At 41.0% G+C, this 6,000-nt stretch overlaps 1 long non-coding RNA gene across 1 annotated transcript in view; it reads left to right on the forward strand.

Annotated features, from left to right (window-relative positions):
* Positions 1 to 5,721, forward strand: part of LOC122457565 — a 65,145-nt gene extending 59,424 nt beyond the window's left edge. The window contains exon 4 of the long non-coding RNA XR_006277166.1: positions 5,092 to 5,721. This is a non-coding gene — a long non-coding RNA (uncharacterized LOC122457565). The remainder of the gene's footprint in view (positions 1 to 5,091) is intronic.
* The last annotated feature ends 279 nt before the right edge of the window (positions 5,722 to 6,000 follow it).

The raw sequence follows: 6,000 nt of genomic DNA on the forward strand, positions 1-6,000 counted from the left end.
TGAAGAGAAGTCCACTAAGCACGAACTGTTTACTCCTATTTTTCTCTCTTAGTCGTAGAAGCCCCAGTCATAAGCCAGCGTGCATTCTTCATGTAACACAGCTCATCAGTGATAACTATGCAGTAGCTAGGGTTCATACTTGTGCTGCAAATAAAACACACTTTGCAGATCAAACCACAGGTGACATGCAAGTTCTGATTTATAAGATGCACTGCACATGTTACTTGTAGAGATGAATGCAGGGTGCTTGCTGAAATGTACAGAAGCAGCCCAAGTGACATCAGGAAGAATTCTGGAGTTTCACATTCATTTTAGTATTCAAAGAGTAAGTTCCCAGCCTTGCCCCCAGCAAGAGCTAAGTAATTTTCAACAGATGGCATTGCCCTTCAGGGTGTTGAGGTTTCTTTTCTTCTTTTTTTTAAAAACAACAACAACAACAACAAACTTTACTTTGTCCTCACCCATAACTATTTCACATTTGGGGACAATGTATACCTTCAAATCAGTGGCACTGCGATGGGTACCCGCATGGCCCCACAGTATGCCAACATTTTTATGGCTGACTTAGAACAACGCTTCCTCAGGTCTCGTCCCCTAATGCCCCTACTCTACTTGCGCTACATTGATGACATCTTCATCATCTGGACCCATGGAAAAGAAGCTCTTGAGGAATTCCACCATGATTTCAACAATTTCCATCCCACCATCAACCTCAGCCTGGACCAGTCCACACAAGAGATCCACTTCCTGGACACTACAGTGCTAATACGCGATGGTCACATAACCACCACCCTATATCGGAAACCTACTGACCGCTATTCCTACCTACATGCCTCTAGCTTTCATCCAGACCACACCACACGATCCATTGTCTACAGCCAAGCTCTATGATATAACTGCATTTGCTCCAACCCCTCAGACAGAGACAAACACCTACAAGATCTCTATCATGCAGTCTTACAACTACAATACCCATCTGCTGAAGTGAAGAAACAGATTGACAGAGCCAGAAGAGTACCCAGAAGTCACCTACTACAGGACAGGCCCAACAAAGAAAATAACGAGAACGCCACTAGCCATCACCTTCAGCCCCCAACTAAAACCTCTCCAACGCATCATCAAGGATCTACAACCTATCCTGAAGGACGACCCATCACTCTCACAGATCTTGGGAGACAGGCCAGTCCTTGCTTACAGACAGCCCCCAATCTGAAGCAAATACTCACCAGCAACCACACACCACACAACAGAACCACTAACCCAGGAACCTATCCTTGCAACAAAGCCCGTTGCCAACTGTGTCCACATATCTATTCAGGGGACACCATCATAGGACCTAATCACATCAGCCACACTATCAGAGGCTCATTCACCTGTGCATCTACCAATGTGATATATGCCATCATGTGCCAATAATGCCCCTCTGCCATGTACATAGGTCAAACTGGACAGTCTCTACGTAAAAGAATAAATGGACACAAATCAGACGTCAAAAATTCTAACATTCAAAATCCAGTCGGAGAACACTTCAATCTCTCCGGTCACTCGATTACAGACCTGAGAGTGGCTATCCTTCAACAAAAAAACTTCAAAAACAGACTCCAACGAGAGACTGCCAAACTGGAATTAATTTGCAAACTGGATACAATTAACTTAGGCTTGAATAGAGACTGGGAATGGATGAGTCATTACATAAAGTAAAACTATTTCCCCATGTTATTTCTCCCCCCACCCCACCCCCCACTGTTCCTCAGATGTTCTTGTTAACTGCTGGAAATGGCCAACCTTGATTATCACCATGAAAGGTTTTCCTCCTCCCCCCCCTCGCTGCTGGTGATGGCTCATCTTAAGTGATCACTCTCCTTACAATGTGTATGATAAAACCCATTGTTTCATGTTCTCTGTGTGTGTATATCAATCTCCCCTCTGTTTTTTCCACCAAATGCATCCGATGAAGTGAGCTGTAGCTGACGAAAGCTTATGCTCAAATAAATTTGTTAGTCTCTAAGGTGCCACAAGTACTCCTTTTCTTTTTGCGAATAGGCTGCTACTCTGAAACTTTACTTTGTAAAACTGTGTATTTCAAGAGTTGAATGAGCATGTACTTTGCTGAAAAATTTGCATGACTGTTGATTCTGATGAGGCTTTGTTTATCTGTCTGTCTGTCATTGTATAATTTGGGATTCAAATTTGGATGTTATCAATTTCAAACATTTAAAAACATCAACCAGACCCTCCAAAATAATGAGGTTTGACTTAAATTTCATGAGATATTTTTAAAAATATATTTTGGCTTCTCTTCCTTTACTGTCTGGTTTTTGAACCTTAAAGGTACACTCACCTCATATATCCAAGCTTTTCTCCACAACCACAAGGTCTAGTAACTTACTTTAAAAATAAATAAATAAATAAAAATTCTGAAGTTCTCATCTCCAGTAGGTGGGGCTTTAATGCATACACCAAATAATACAAGACTCATGATAAAATCAGGAGAGCTGGCAACGCTTCTGTGATCTCAGTACAGTACTGTACCTAAGCTGTATATGTTATTTAGTGCTGGGTTAAGTCTGTGTCCCATTTAGACAAATATACAAAAAGGGAATCCCAGACTGTGAAAATCTTTCTGGTCTAAAAACTCACAATTTTCTAGTACTTCCAACTCCATCCCAGGCAGATATGCTGTAAAACAGCTTCTCTCTCTCACTGTATTTCATGAGTTCATGTGGCTGGCCAAGCTTCAAAAGTTTGGCTTCTGTTTGGCTCTTCAATAGGCAAAGGTCTGGGCATGGTGGTGAAGGATTTTTGTTTCTGAACAACTCCACCCATCCCTGTTTAATGTGCATATCTTGCTAATAAAACACACACAGACCTTCCCCAAGACCTCAGATCCAAACAATCCTGAACTTTGAGGCTGTTAGATGAGCCAAATGAACCCCCCATATATGAACAATCCCAGGCACTGTCGTGTTCCAAATGCAGCTCTGGATCTGAATCTTGTTGCTTGATTTCATCTCTTGAGACCAATGCACTTTGCTGTTCCCTTTCCCAGACAGCAAAAGCACATCCTATGAGACTTCCTCATTTAATGTGTATTTATGCTTCTAAAGAACTCTTGACAATTTTTCCTCCCCTTCCTACATAAAAAAGAGTTGCTTTTGTACTGCTCAGCATCACATTATCAATATTAATCCTGGGGTATTTTTGTTATTCTAAGACCCCTTGTGTCCTTTGTAAGGAGAAAAACGGGGATATAATTAATCTCTTTGTTAATCTTGATATTTGCATGGAGCAAGTGAACCAAGCTGTTCCAACTACTCGTTTCAAGTCTTAAGTGTTTGCACTGTGGTTCAGAAGGAAACTAAAGGGCTTTTTATTTATTTATTTTCATCTCCTGAGATTCAAAACACACAGCAGGAGACAAACATCCTAATTCCCAGTGAGTTTTATCTGGCACAGCATAGGTGTCTGAAGGCATTTTGGAAGTGTCTGCAGCAGAAGGGTATGGAGATGCAATTATTTGAAAAGGCAGCTCGTTCAATAAAACATGTGGCCTGGCTTGCTGTGTATGGCTATGGCCTCCAAATGCATGGGGCTAAGCAAGCAATCACTCAAATGCATGTTAACCTCAAGCCTTGTGCTAAGCGGTGCTGAGCGCCTGCAGCAGCATTGAAGACAAAGGGAGCTGTGGATGCTCAGCACTGCAGAAAATCATATCCTCCCCCACCGGTGTCTGTCTGCATTATCTTAAGTGGGGAGATGTGTGCAGTTGGAGAAAGACTACAATATTCTGCAACCTTAACTGCAGAATCAGTGTATCTTGTGGTCTATGTACTGGACTGCACTCAGGAGATCTGGGTTTAAGTCTGGACTCTGCCACAGATGCTCTGTGTGACTTTAGGTCAGTGCCTTAATCTCTCAGTTCCTCATCTGTAAAAGGGAATAATATTCCCTGTGTCTGGTTTATCAATTTAGACTATAACTCTTTGTGGCATGGACTGTCTCTTACTATGGGTTTGTACAGAGCCTAGCACAAAGGAACCCCATTCTTGATTGGGTTTTGTAGGTGCTACTGGAATACAAATAACAATCACTAATGGTGCCATTGCTGGTGACTTCACTATACAGCCGAATGGGGGATTAAACAAGGCCATAAATGCTAAGGGTTAACCCTTGCTTCGTTTTTACGTGCAGAGGTCACCTGCCTACAGCAGAACCAGTGCTGTTCTGCAGTGCATTCTGGGATCTCTACATGGAATGTCTTGACTTGGTATATGAAATAGGATTTGTCCCTCCCAGGTCTTATACAATTTGTATATAGATTTGGCTTTCACTGTGCCAAGGGGAAATCAAGATTTGCGCAGCCTTATACAGAATTCTATAGCATACCAGTCAGCCATGCAGATAGAATTTAGAGATGTTCTGATACTGTATCAGTAAAGATCAAATTGTTGACTGCAGATATAGCATTTCTGCGCTGTGCAAAAAACAAGAAGAAATATTGAACAGTCTGCCAGCTCTGCCTAGCTCTGTATCCCAGCATTTAATTTATCAGGCTTAATTTTTCAAACCTGTGAAATCCAGAATGGTCAAAGTAAAACAAAACCAAAACCAACAATGAATCTAATAAGTGGTAGACTTTTATCACATGCTATCACTTCATTTGCAGGAACAAAAGGCTCCAATCAGATGCAATCTGGCAGATGTCCTGCCGTTGCAACTCTAATACGTTTTTTAACTTTATCCAGCAAAAGTTTTCCTCAAAAAATTCTTGGGCATACAGGCAAGGCCATTTTACTTCTGTAGGATCTGAACTGGGTTCCAAATTCTCCCTTGTAGCTGCATCTGCGGTTTTTATTATGATGATTTACATACAGTTGCAAGCATCCACTATGTGCTTGACACTTTACAATCAGTGCTGGGTCTTCAATAGGCACTTAAAAGTGTACTGAGCTGTGGCTACCTGAGAAAAGCTTGATTTATGTCTTGGTCAGCATCACAAAGGAACTCAGTGAGAAGCAGGGATAGAGTCTGGTTCTCCAGGGTGACATTCAACAGCCTTAACTGAGACAGACATCCTTTCTCTTCCTGCAGTTTACTACATCATTTACTGCACACCCTCCAACTTCTGCCAGAAATGAAGCAGAGGAGAGGTCCTACAAACAACAGCCTCATTCCTAAAGCACAGTCCATCTGGGGTACTGAATGAGGCAGGAGTCTTATGGAAACTACAGTATGTGATCATGCAATTAAAGATTGTATCATAATACATACTCCCAAGGAGGCTGAATTAAGGTTGCAGGAGCAACTTTAGTTCTGACATTTCTTTAGTGCTTGACCTTGCAAACTTAATGTTCTTTTAACATTTTTGATTTGGTTTGCTTTGGTTTTGTGATATGTAGATTAGATAGTTAGATTTTTATGCTAGAAAGTTATTTCCATAGGGGGAAGTGGTATAGAATAAGAGAGAAGCTCCAGTAGTATCCTTTCTAAAATATGTAAAGATACACCACTGGATCCCAGATCCACATCATGCATGCAAAAAGAGGATGAAATGTGGCATCTGGATAACCAGTATAATAAATAGCTGTAGTTTAAGTGGAAGATCAAGATTTATCTTAGATTGTATTAACAAGCGGTTTGTAAAAATGCTTCAAATGCCATGCAAATGTGAACAATACACAGTATCTGAAAACAGTTCATCAGTACAGTCCAACTGATAGCTTGTCTTTTGTGATCATTATTACATAGACTGGATCTTGATTTCTTAAGGCAAAGACTTAGTCTTACTGCAGCACTGTCTTGGCTGCTGTGTTACTGCCTTCTATAATGGACACAGCAGAGCTGTGGAAGAAATATCCGAGATATTTATGAATTTTTAATAAGCGTCACATAGTGCACAAGAATCTGAATTTGTTTGATCTTGTGTTGTTGAGCTCCTGTTGTTTTTAAAAGAGAGAGAGAGAAATGCTAATTAAATGGAGAGAAGGATCAGTGTGCTAC

The sequence above is a fragment of the Dermochelys coriacea genome, chromosome 26 (assembly GCF_009764565.3).
Source record: "Dermochelys coriacea isolate rDerCor1 chromosome 26, rDerCor1.pri.v4, whole genome shotgun sequence".
Taxonomy (NCBI): Eukaryota; Metazoa; Chordata; order Testudines; family Dermochelyidae; genus Dermochelys; species Dermochelys coriacea.